Raw genomic sequence first — 14,275 nt, 5'->3', positions numbered from 1 at the left:
CAGACACATTAATTGTACCCTGTTTCATTGCAGAGGAAGATGGATCTCCTGCCGATATGCCTGTCCCAGATTTCCCTGATGACATGGATGACGAGCCGATAAATATTCCCCAGGAAACTATCCAAAAGGTCCTTGAAACCCTCCAGACCCCAGCTTCTGTCACAAGGAGGAGCACAGAACAAGCAGCCATCGCAGAGGAACCACCCCAATTGTAAGACCTGCCGGCTCCAATACAGCTGAGGACTCAGACGACACTGGCACCAGCTTTGAGAGTACCGTAGTTGGAGTACAGCAGGAGCTGGCCAAGGAGGTGCGGGTGGGGATGCAAAATATGGCAGCCAGCCTTGAGGGTGTGCGTTCGTGCATGATGTCATTTGCAGATCAGGCAGCAGCTATGCAAGCCCTAACATCTATCTTACAGGAACTGCAGAAAACCCAGAAGGAAATCAGCACAGCTGTAATACAGTTGACCCAACACCTACAACAGCAATCCTGTCAACGCGTGCACGAATGCAACATTGAACCCCTCAGGGCCGACCTGGCTGCCTACCATCGTGATGTGGCTGCTATTCTCAAGAACCAGCAGGCCCTCCTTGCAGCAGTACTGCCCTTAAGACCTTCACAGGGAGCAGCGACCGGAATGTCTGACTCCACGTCTTCTAACACTGAGGTGTGTGTTGCCCCTTCACAACCAACAACAACAAGGACAAAGCAGGCAACATACACATCAGAAGAAGAATACATGGAACAGATCACATTCACAAGGAAAAGTACCCGGAAGCACTAGTCCCTGCCACATGGCCAACTATTACCAAAGTCCTGCGTTTTGAAACATGACAGTCTTACAACAACTGTACTCAAGCACTGTTCTGCTAACCACTGTATATCTTGTCACCCAGCCCAGTGATTGTCTCTCTCCTACTCATTGGCTAAGTCTGTCCCTCTGCACTGTCTGAAACAGAAACCCCAGCATGACAAAAGCATTTTGGTAAACCCTTGTGTTGGATCACAATGGAAGATATCACTATAATGGACTCACAATCATGGACAATGTACTACAGCACTTTCAATAAATAGCACTTACACAACAAATCTGTCTCTGGGTAATGTGACATATCAACTGTGCAGTAGATAACTGAAATGTGCCTACTGTCAAATTACGTAGCTTGTCAATACAACTGTCCAGATATTATGTAGTTAGAGAAATCTGCATAGTGACCATGATTGCATCATACTCTGCCCATCCTGAGGGAATAATCTGATGAAGTGAGAAACCATACACCACCATGCTGTGTACGACAGAGGAATGCTTCCTCAGGGGATAAGTAAGTCATCAAATAGTGCCCGCTAAATGTTGTCAACATGCAGAAATAACACAATAAACATGCCACACTAATCTAAGTAAATACAAAAAAAACTGCACAAATGAAGGTGTCTGAGTTAACATACAAATAGGTAATCATGCCGAACTGTGTCACAAATGATGTATGAGGGTCATGAAGACAAGAATACAAGATTGCCAATGAGAACTCATTTTATAAGGGTGTGCATGATCATCACACTGCAGTCAGACCTAAAACTGTTTCCCCAATATCAAGTCTGGAAGCACTGTTAGTGACTTTGAAAACACACTTATCAACAGAAACACATTGGGAACCATATTAACTGTGATTGGTGGTTGCAACAAAGGGTAGACACTTTGCAAGGTAGCTCTGGGTTAGCTGCCAATCGTACAGCTCAGTTGGGATTTGTTTGTAGCATTGGACACAGATGTTATAGTACAAAATTGATGTACATTGAATCCAAACCCACGATCAAGTACCATTCAACACATACTATTAAGGGGTAACCAAATATTTATTAAAAGCTAACCATAGATGAGGAAACTGAAGGAAAAATCTTAGCTACCGTAATCTACCCTGACTACTCATTGCCCACAACTGTCCCTAACTAACCTAAGCTACACTTACTAATCATATGTAACGAAACGTTCTAAACATCTACCCCCCACTCCCCTTATGAGACGGGACACATTGAGGACAACACATACTAACCTAAACACATACTATACTATCCTAAACAAATATATATTTTTTCGGTATTTTTTTTTTTTACACACATGAACCCCAACATAGCCCCCCACCCACACATGTAATAAGTCAAAAAAGAAACAAGCAGGACCCCCTACCCCCACCCACTAACACTAACTAAACTAACAGCCTATACTAACCTAACACTAAGCCCCCTAAGCCCACTAACTATAAGAACAAGGAAAGAGGAGGGAGGGGAGGGTATCATCTCCATCAATTCAACTGTGTAGAGGTTGGCCCTCCGGAGGGTCCTCTTTATATCCTTGACCCGCCGTTTAATGTGCCGCACGTCCCGGCTCAGGTGGCTCACCTTGCGCAGCACTTTGTCCATCTTGTGTTCAAGTCTATTGAAGGCTGCAGGGTCAACAGCTGGAGCAGTGGCAGTCTGGGTACCGGTGGAGGAGGTCTGTGTGGGCTGTCCTGCACCGGTGGCAATGCTGGGGCCAGGAAGTCCAACAGATGTTGGATCTACAGAGGCAGCTGTGGGTGGGGCCACCTGGCTCTAATTGGTGGTTGTTTCTGTGGTGGCTGTGGTGGGCAAAGTAGGCTCGCCATGCCCCTGAGGCACGTTCATGGCAATATCGCCGGGCCATCCTCCGGAACCCCAACTCCACCAGCAGGATGTGCTGGTATCGCATGGCCCGACGCTGAAATTCACGGACCTGGTCTGGAGTCATGTTAGCTGCTGTGAAGACAAATGCAGATATGCTACATTAGTAACTGCATTGTGTGAAACGGCACAGCAAGTTAATCAGACATTACATCTACTGTACTTATAACAGCTCATATCACGATACAGAGCATCGGATGTCCCTGAGGAAGTATATGGCAGGCCAGACAACAAAGGTCACATCACACAAAGCACATCCATAACCCACAAGATGGGTAACAACTGGCTTTGACTTGCAATCTGAGTTCTGACAGTTAACATCTAAGAATCATGCTGCATATCCTCCACCAAGAGCTGGGCTACAAATGTCAGTGTACGGAAAGCAAAACTAAAGCCACATGGTCTGCAAGTTGCAACTGGACTTTCCAGTATGGTACCAAGTGCCAAACCTGAGTGTGTATACTACTATGCAACCAAACCGTCACTTTTTCACAGGTATGTGTAACATACTGGTAGCATCAATACTAGGTACCCCATTCACAAACCCATGGCCGTGTTTGAGGGGGGGCGGTGGATACACAACTATGATTTGCCAACAACATGTACACCGAGGAGTGTATAGGCAACTCCACACATGTTTGTCTCTACAGACACACCACAGGTAAGGTCTATCTACAATTTGGAGTCAGCAAACCCTAGAGCACTCATAGGGTCAGACATGTCAGGAAATGCAGAACTTAGTACACAACATATACTTCCAGTGAGGCCTGACTTAGATCAGACACAGAGTTGCTAGAACACCCATGATCATGAATTTCATGCACACCTAGGCCATTACACTCAGGTTCCACAGACTTAATGCATTACATGTGGAAGTACATGCTGCTAGGAGGTTCTACCTACTGTTTCAAATTTACGTAGGTAAATAGTGAAGCAGATGTCTATTGGGAAGCTATTAGCTACACCAATCTTAGAGAATGTGGGTCTGACAGGCTGACTAAATAGGGGCTGACTTCCATTGCGACTCTTGGTGATACAAGTGTCAGACACATGACTATCCCCTGTACTCACAGTGGGACCTACAGGGATGTCCTACAATCCCTACATGATACCATTGGATACGCATTGGCTAACTCAAAACATGTGAGAACTGCATTCCCACTCATGGAACAAGTGAAAAACTTGCCCAACGCATCACACCTTGCTATGCGTCCAACTCACACGAGTCCATAACCAGCAAACACAAAACATAACAGACATAGCAACACTTACTGGAGTGGTCGGGGTCCTCAAATGTCGCCACCTCTCCCACAGTGTAGGGTGCCGGTCCACCTGTAAGGTATGGAAGGAAGAAATGTGCTCAAAATCTGTGCACAGTGCAACAATTTCATTATCATTTACAATGTGTAGGCTGAATAAGGACATGGCAGCCATTCAGACATGATGGTACTGCATCTGATATTTCACGGCCAACTTGTACATAGCATGGGTCTCCTGTGACAGTTACACACATATCTGCACACATACATTGGCCAGAACTATCATGTGGTTGCAAACTTGCCCCATAATTGGTGAGCACTAAAAAATATGGAGTGTAATCGTCTCATCATGTGCATCCAAGAGAAACATCCAACGCCTGGTTACTTGAGGACTGCATTACCAGTCAAACATGCCTTGTGGCCATGACACATTTATTGCACATAGGCCCAATGTACAGAGGGAGGGGCAGGGACTCCTGTAAGCCATCCTGTTGTTACAGTTTAGTCAATTGATGTGGCCCAGCTATAATGATTTGCACCAACCATGGAGATGTGAAGCCATGTGCATACACTTGGACTGCCATCCATATTTGGATTGTGGCTCAACTAATTCCAACAAACATCTTAAGATGTTAGCTGAGGGCACCTTACACCTTTTCACGATGTTTTCAAATCATGAACTGACATGTATCCAAAAAGATCAAGAAACAAAATAATCCCACACATTCATAGTACTTCTGTGAACGCTTTCCTTCCACACTCACCAGACTAACATGAGACCAATGTTTGAGCCACTTTGCTATTATCAATTGACGTGAAGGCAGCACTCATTTTCAGCATCATGTAGTGATTCTAAAGTCAGTCTAGCAATTGCGTCAACATAGTTTGCCTAAATGTTGGTACATCTGTACTTCTCTGTCAATAATACCCTATATAGACATGATTGGCTCCTATTTTGTTAGCTGTGCTGACAAAAAGGCCGCACCAATTTCCTTCATGGTAAAGTTACCTGTAAGTTTGCTGAGCACGTGCTACCTGACAGCTAGCAATTGTGATCCTTGCCATAGTGCATCAATGATCCCCTTATATTTCCCCAGCATTACACACAGTCAGCAAGTTAGCTGGCAGACATTGCACTAATCCCCTGATGTCACTACAGAGCATTTAATCGTGCACATTAACAATACAATAGTCGTACTCACCAACAGTGCCACCAATCATGATTCCCAGGTTGTCCAAGAGATCCTGCTCCCTGGTGATGAGGTCAGCCCACCGGTGCTTCAGCTGGTGGTCACTCCTCTGGCTGGCATACACACGCTGCAGGTGATGCAGCACCTTTCCCCACCGGATTCTGCGCGCCTCTGTCGGGTACCCCTGTATGACCCTGCCCCCTGCCTGGATCATGAGTGACAAGAAATGTGTCACCAGCCAGATGAAGCCCCCCAGCTCCTCTTCCCCCATCCTGCCAAGACGTGGCCTACCAGACATACTTATAGTTGAAGATAAGGAATAGGGGTAAAAGAAATAGAAAGGGGAAATGGGTGAAAGTAGGGGTAAAAAGACAGAAAAAAAGTAAACCTAAACACTAAAAGAGCCCAACTATCCCCAAACTAACACTACCCACAACAGACTCGCACAAACAAGAAATACACAAGATAAATGGACAAATGCAGACAAAACACAGTACTACAGTATACACAAACAATATTTATTTCACAAAAGGACTTTACAGATAGCACACAGGACAAATACAGCACAAAATCTCTGGACAACACTCTCTACACAGCCACACAGTCTAGAAGGATCATAGACTGCAAAGTGAAAGTGAAAGTACACCCACTGTACATGATCTGTAAACAGGATATCCTATTACATCACTTCCTGTATGAAAAGTCCCGCCTTTTTCACGTTATGCGTCATTTTTTGTTGCACAAAACTGTATTTGCGTCATTTTTTTTGACGCACAGACGTGAATATTAACCCGCATCCACATAATGATACATGGACTGTACAAATATCTGGATGCGGGCTAAATTTCACTCCTGTGTGGCAAAAAAAATTACGCAAATACAGTTTTGGTAAACAAAAAATGACGCACACCGCTAGTGACGTCAAAATTACAGTGCATTAACTGGTTTGGGGCATTTTTACTTCTTTTTTGGTTATTTTACATTTGGAACACATCAGAGATTGGCTAATTGAAGACAGTATGGTGTTGATGGTGTATGTTCACATGTGTGACATCATACTGCAGCGGAACATCATCCACTACACCCTTCACAGTATGTTTACAGTTGTCTGATGTCATAGATGGTCATAAGTGTGGCCTACAAAAAAAATGTGTGGCACAAATTGTGCATGTTTGTCATAAGGAGAGGATAGCAATGTGACGCACTTATGTACAATACCTAAATGCCTTTGGCTCAAAGTGTGTGCTTTGACAACTAATTTGTTGGTTGACCAAGTGTGTGTGTATATCACATGAAGCATTATTGTACATATGGTTGTATGAATGTGACGTCCATGTGTCCAATCCTAAGATGCAAGTCAAAATTGGAATGAACAAGGGCATGTGTTAGTCATGCATGTAACAACACCTGTAAAGTATACTTCCAAGTTTTAGGGTCACGTAGACACCACATGTGACATAGCATGCACCAGATGGATGGCAGACGCATGTTCATGTCAATGGTCCACATTTTCTACATCCTATGTCCTAGAGTATTGGTAAGAGCTTCCTAGGCACTAGTTGATGAATCCCACAGTGAGTCATACACATGCATTGAGGAAGTGGGTACCATGTTTTTTGCACAGACAGACAAGGGTCAATCTCATATGTATGATGACACCACAGTTGAGGCCATAGAAGTAAGCCCCAACTATCAAGTGGCTGTGGTGGACCAGCATACAAGACAGCACGTGTCCACATATTTCCAGTGATCAATTGCACATAGGTGTCTTGTTCATGTGTGTGGTCCAATGATGATCCTGTAGATTGTTTGGGGTGTAATTTGTCACAGTTCGGACCAGGACTCATCATGAGTCAGTGGCAGCTATTCCTGTAACTACTGAGTATCCTTTGTTGATCAATGTGAGTAAAGTAGATGTGGACATGTGAACCAACATGTGGATGGTCCCACCCTGTCACTAAAGACGTGTAATGAGACAGTCAACAGGGCAACCTTGGTGTGCTGAGTGAGATAATGTCTCAATTGTCATGTTCCAGCAGGTGTCATTACAACATTTGTACACAGGTTGGCCTCTGCACTTCCCACTGCATCTGGGAACATCATAGCCTCTGTGCTGGTTATTCTCGCAGCTATTCACCACACACGGCCCATCACTATGTTGTGCGCACTGTGATGCTGTGTGTGAACTGCCATGGTTCTGACATTTGTGTATTATTCATGTACATTATCAGAGGTTGCTGGTTGTGCTGAAAGCCCCGTACCCAATCCCTGCCTATGACCCTGGGACACTGTCACACTTTGTCATTCATGCATATATGCAACCCAGACAAGGGATGGGCCATGAATTTTGCATTTCCAAGAGGAAGTAACTCAAATGATACAGTTAAAAGGCAGATGCTGCTATACAATGTATTTGGGTATGCATGGAAGAAGCCCATGCCCAATGCCTCCTGATGAATGGCAGGTTTGCTAACGTAAGTGTGGTACATATGTAGACACAGGGATACTTTAGTGTGACGCACAGACAGTTGCCAGTCAGGCTGACAGAATGCAAGGTGATTCAGGAGCCAGCTACTGGACAAGTTACATAGTCAGTGGTCTGACTGAGACTGTTTGGAGGACGAACTAGACAGTTGACATGTCAAACTGTGTACGTCCTGTGTTTTTGAAGGTGACAAATGAACCCAAGGGCTGTGTTACACGGCTTAATTAGTATCAATGGTTGACGGTGTATTTGACATAATGGCAACTCCTATGCTGTTCCAGGCATCATCAGGGGCAGTGCTTTTTTAAATGGGTGGTGTGCATGGAGGTGATCACAGGTGTGGGCTGCATCTGTTTCTCACAAGTCCTGTAGGTGAGACTTGCATTCTAAGGGCCAACAGACATTTTCACAAGGGGAAGCAATCTACATGTGCTAACAGGGCTTTGAAACTAGAAGACAGTGTATACATTGACCTGACGTCCATGCAGTCAGATGTTATATGACAATGGCATACCTTAGTAAAGGGTGTAGCACACTGGTTTGCTAATATTGGTCTGTGTGTGTAGAGGAGGTATTATCAGGGTACACATCTTAGTATTTCAGGGACCTCTTCCGACAGGTGGGTTGTGACCAGGTGCATGGGTGTGTCAGGAGTTAGGAAATGGGCTGACATGTGCATGGAATGTCATGTGCGCACTGCATGTCATATGTGTGGCACTTGTGCTGTCAATGTTCTGCTTCTATGCAACTCTAGTCACAGATATTCCTTGCAAATATTGGATGCAGTTGGACTAACTGCTGTCAAGGGTCTTGTCAGACATTCCTGTTAGTGATGCCAAAGCACATTGACTGCCTCATGTATGAGGCTTGTTTTCCCCTTATTGAGGGATGGTGTCATAGTTGTGTGCCATATGCTGCGTTGGACCTTGCTTTCAACATGTATGTGTGAAATAGTTGTGGTCCTCTGCTATTGGCCTTCAAAGGAGATATGTACATGATATATGTCATTAAGAGTGTGTGTGTATGTGACCATTGTATGTTAGGCATCACATTAGCTCTGGGATGTTCCGTGTCCTACTCAGTATCTCAGCAATGCTCCATGAGGCAACACTCTTATTCTGATAAGTAGAGATGAAGGTGTGCAAAAAGGAATAGCCAGACCATGATATGGTGATTAGAATAGGTGTTTATTTAAATTCGTTAACTAAAGTGGTGAAGGTGATCATATTCAGAAGAAATTATTTACAATCTGTTGCCGCCTGCGTATATACCAGCAGCTGTGTTCTCTACTTCCCCCTCCTGTTGCAGGCCAGCATCCTCCTCTTCCTCCTCTTCAGGCATGTGTGGCTCTGGTTCCAGGAGGGGAATGTTTCTTCTGATACAAATGCTGTGCAATATTGCACATGTGAGGATGATCCTACAGACCATCTCGGGGGAATATAGGAGGCTACCACCAGTGATGTCGAGGCAGCGGAACCTTGACTTGAGGATGCCGAAGGTCCGCTCGACAATGCTGCGTGTCCTCCTATGGGCCTCGTTGTAAGCACGCTCTGCAGCTGTACTTGGGTTGCCAAATGGTGTCATAATCCATGGCTGGATGCCATACCCCTGATCAGCTGCAAGAGAAAATGAATGGGATCATGTTGATGTAGCTGGCACTATTGAAAAGACCTTTCATGGCAGTAGTTGTCTTGTGTTGTCTGTGACTCTTTTGTGTACTAATGTGACATCCTATGCTTGTAGGCTGTACCATCTGCATTGTGTTGTTTCCTTGGCTGAACGAGTGTTTGTCTGCTAACCGTTTGTCAGTAGTATGTTTTGGGATTTGCAGGACAGTGTGCCCTCCCTAGCATTGTGACTTGTGATACAGGTGTCCGTGTGTCTTCACTGGGGGTGAGATGATAGTTCCATGCACAGTTAAAATTGAAAGTGTTGTTAACACGTTCATATCAAAGTACCCTGGACATCCCATACCTTTAGACTTATGCAATGTATTAATGTAAAGGTCATTGGGACACTTACAATTTGCAAGGTGACATTTCGGCAACCACACTCATTGACGTCTTCACATTAGGCTGTACAGTAATTTCCAATGTGTGACAGGTTCAATGGTGACTTAAGAAACATGGTTAGTGAAGTCACGACCTCAGTGTGTTCCTGTTGACATGTTGCTGTTGTGGTGTATGTGTTGTGTGTCCTAGAGGGTTGCTGTGCAGTGTGTATATAAGTAGGTTTTTGTACTTACCAAGAAGTAGTCCATTGCCATACCGTCCATCCTGGAAGTGTTCATTGATGGTGCAGTGACGGAAGATGTATGAGTCATGTACACTCCCAGGATATTTAGCCACGATGTTGGTGATCAATCCCTGGTGATCGACAATGGCCTGCACGTTGATGGAATGTGTGAGCTTCCTGTTGTGGTAGAGGTCTTCAGTTGCAGCAGGTGGCACAAGGCGTACATGTGTGCAGTCGATTGCACCAAGGACTTGTGGGAAGCCACTGATTGCGTAGAACCCCTGTTTTGTTTCCTGCTGCTTCTGCAGTGTGTTAGGGAAGCATATGTGGCGGGGTGTCAGTCGAATGATGGCGTCCAGTACTTTGGACAAAAAGGCGGAGATTGATGGTTGTGATATTCCGCCAACCAGGGCACCAGTTGTTTGGAAGGAGCCACTTGCCAGCATGTGAAGTACGGCAAGCAGCTTTGTTTCTGTTGGGATGGTGCGGGGTGTCACCAAAGTGGGGGCCAACTGCTGTTCAATGTTTCGCAGCAGCTGCTGAATGGCCTGCCAGTTCAACCGGTACCTCTGTATGATGACGTGTTCCCTGAGGCCCTGAAGGGTTGTTCTTGGGCGGAATATCCTCTCCTGCCTTCTGCACTGCCTTTGGGGTCCCTGCTGGTGTTGTTGTAGCTGCTGTTGTTGCTGCTGGGCTCTGCGTCTGCGTGCACGCTGGATTAGAATCACCTCCATGGCTCCCTGTTGCTGCTCTGCTGCTCTGCTGTTTGTTCTGTGTGTTCTGATTAAATACAGGTGTGTTTGCCCCATTTTAACGCCTGCCCTGACCCAGGCGTTAATTTTTGACGCAAATCGGGCTGTGCGTCATTTTCTGGCTCCGCCTCCCGGCCGTGCGTCATTTTTGCCCGAAAGCATAAATACGACGCACGGCCGTTTAAGCCATTTTTGGGACCGGAACGCCTACCTTGCATATAATTAACGCAAGGCGGGTTGCCGCATCCAAAAAATGACGCACACAGCGGAATTTTGTCATCCACGGGCTCAGGCGTCAAAGTTTAAATACGGGGCAACGTTTGCGCTGATTGTGCGTCAAAAGTTTTGACGCACAATCGGCGCAGACGGAGTATAAATATGCCCCTTGGTCACCCTAGTCTTGACCCAATGGTCTGCCTTCTTTCATAATTCTTGGAGAGAAACTGGACCTAGGTCTACCAGATGTTGATGCAACAGTTACTTAACAGGTGTTCCTTCATTAATACATTTTAAAGCCCATTATAGTCATGCACTCCACTGCCAGTTATCCAACCATCCAGTGTTTTCACTGAGTAATCAACAAAATCAACCCAGGTCTGGCTCGAGGATTTGTGAGCCCCCAAACCTAATTTTACACTCCTCAGTGGAGAACCCAAAGCCCACAATCAGGGTAGCCTTTATGTGGTCATAGGATTCTGCATATCTTTAGCAGAGAGTGTGAGGAGTCTATCCCTACACTTACCAGTGAACAGTTCTCAAAGGAGAGCTCCCCATTGAGATCTGTTTAACTTTCTGGTTTCACAAGCCCTCTCAAAAGCTGTGAACAACTTGGTGATATCATCACCTTCTTCATATTTTGAGATAATCCCTTTGGAGATTTTTAGGACATCAGTATTCTCTATGACCCTATTTATATTGCTGCCACTTTTAATGGGTGCTAAGCCCATTTCTGCTCTCTCCCTTTCAATAGCTAGGAGTTGTTGCTACAAAGCTAACCTTTTGGCCATCCTTGCTAAAAGGATGTTCTCTTCATTGAGGCTGCCCTCAATGTTCCCAGAGGAGCTGGACTCCCCTGTGGAAGATCCAGTTCCAGTGAGTTCTATCCTTGGAGACAGGGGTCTGGGGACCCTGGTCTCCCTAGTTAGGTGAGGAGGGGGGAGTTCATCCTCCTCATCTCTAACATATTCCCTTTTCGATTGGAGTTCTTCCTCCTCAGCAGGGTGGTCCCTGGTGGACTCTTGACCTTGGTAGAAATGGAACCAGTTATAATCTTTTTCAGCTTACAGAGGGACCTTAATTCTGCCATCCCTAAATGGAGGTAAGGGGTGAGGTTAAGTTCCACCACCATGTCCTCTGAGCTGCTCATTATGTTACTAAAAGTTGGGATTACTTTTTATAAACTAAAATCTATTTCTAGTGACTAAATCCTAACTTAAAAATAACTTTTAAGGGGGCGTGGCCGAGGTGTCAAGATGGCAGTCACACTTTAGAAGTGCTCCCGACCCCTCTGTCCTTGAATTAGCCCTACAATCCCCTGTTTCTCCTGCTGGTTTGGTGCCCCAGGTGTCTGCGCAGCCAGGGGCTTTAATTGTGGGCTGCTGGCTGGAGAGCGGATCCACCCATGAGGTGGCCCCAGGGTAGTGAGGCGCCCTCGTATAAAATGGTGGCCGCCATCGGACTGGCGCATTGAGGCGCTGCCCCTAGTTACCGAGTGCAACTAGGACCGGGCAATCGGGAAAGGCAAATGAGGCAGAGGTGGTGGGCCGAGATGGCCGGGTGAGGTGTACTGCGGCCCCTCGGCTGATCGGGGGCCTGGGAGAGGCTCGGAGTGGGGTCGCGCCTGCAAAGAAACTCCTCCACCCAGCCACTGGGACTGTGGCGGTGAGGAAGAGTGGTGGAGGCCTGATTTGCGGAGGAGGGACCTGGGGGCCTGGTCAGGACCCAGAGTGCTTGCACCGGCAGTGGAGGTTGCCCTCGGAGGCGGCGGCTGACAAGTGCGCTGCTGCCTGAAAGGACTGGAACGGGGCGACCGCCCCGAAGTGAGGAAGAGGCCTCATCCGGAGGCTGCATGTTCTAACGGAGGAGTGTCTGGCTGGTGCTCCTGGAGCAGGCCATCGGCTGGAGCTGCCTCGCAGAGGGCAGTGCAGAGGAACGAAGAAGCTCCTGGAGACTGGCCATAGAGAATTAGCAGCCTTCTTCTGTGGTAGAGATAGTGGGGGGAGGAGGTAGTGAACTGGGGGACTGGACTGAGGGGTCTGATTCTCTCTTCTTCCCCCCTGAACAGGATACAGTGGTGGTTCCCCCTTCCTGAAGGGCCCAGTTGGGGACGGGGAAGAGCCCACTGTAGGCGAGGGAGGCTTGCACTTAGAGGGTGAGGACTGGATGGTGGAGATTAGTTTCTCCCCCTCTCCCCTCCTATGAGAGACCACAGTAGTCCTCCTTCCTGAGTGGTCCGGCTGGAGCCAGAGGAGGGCTAGCAGCGGAGGGCGAGGCCTGTACTGGGGAGCAGTGGCTTCCAAGAAGAAGAAGTTTGATGGGCTCGGGCTCGGACTCAGACGGCCTGCAGTGCTGCTTGGTGAAGGAGAGGCAGCGGCACAGTCACAAAGAGGAGGGAGGCTTGGTGGTTCAGACCTGCTGGGAACCAGTGAATGTAAGGGAGGTCCCCAGTGGGCTGAGCGGCAGCTCCCAGGTTTGAGGAGGGGGAGCTACAACCACAGGCTGCGGACCGGAGCCATTGGGTAGTGGAGCCACAGAAAGACTTTTGCTGGGCCCGGGAGTGAAAATGTTGGCGCCTCCCTCAAACATACTTTGCTGGAGTGTACCAGGTGGAGGAACCAGCAGAGAGCCATAATGGACAAGGACAAACCACCCCAATCAACATCAGCGCATATGCACGTAGATCAGATAGCCACAAGCCCGGGCCCAACCCTTGCTGGCGATGGGGGACCGTGGGGGAAGTCCTTGCCCTCTGGAGATGTGACCACCATCCTTCAGGCCATACATTCCTCCCAGGCGGCAGTGGAGACAAGAATCGGGGATGTCAGAGTGGATGTGGCCTTAGTGCGTCAAGATCTGCGCAATGCTACCACAAGAATCACGGCGGCGGAATCCAGACTTTCTAATGTGTAAGATGAAATGAGTACCCTTAAAACACAGGTCGCCCAGCTTCTTGTGCAGACATCTGAGCTACACCGCAGAGTAGAGGATGCTGAAAATCACTTATGACGCAACAACATTTGCATGATTGGCACCCTAAAAACACAGACTGCCTCCCTCGCTTCCTATCTAGAGGACTGGTTTAAATCCTGGGTGCCATCGAGCTGCCTCACACCATGGTTTGCCATAGAACGGACTCATAGAGCGCTGCTGGCCAGGCACCATCCGGGATCTCCACCGAGACCAGTAATACTTCGATTTTTCAACTATAAGGACAGAGATGCGGTATTGCAGGTGACCCGCGCTCATGGAGATCTGCGCTGCAATGGAGCAAAAGTCCTTGTGTTCCCAGATTATACCAGGGAGGTACAACAGCACTGCTGCTCATATGCAGAAGAAAAGCAGATATTGAGTGCAATGGAGATATCATACTGCTTTCATTTCCCAGCTTACCTCAGAGTGGTACACGCTAACAGGACCTGTTTTTGTGAGTCTCCC

The sequence above is a fragment of the Pleurodeles waltl genome, chromosome 4_1 (assembly GCF_031143425.1).
Source record: "Pleurodeles waltl isolate 20211129_DDA chromosome 4_1, aPleWal1.hap1.20221129, whole genome shotgun sequence".
NCBI lineage: Eukaryota > Metazoa > Chordata > Amphibia > Caudata > Salamandridae > Pleurodeles > Pleurodeles waltl.
This window is presented reverse-complemented; position numbering follows the sequence as displayed.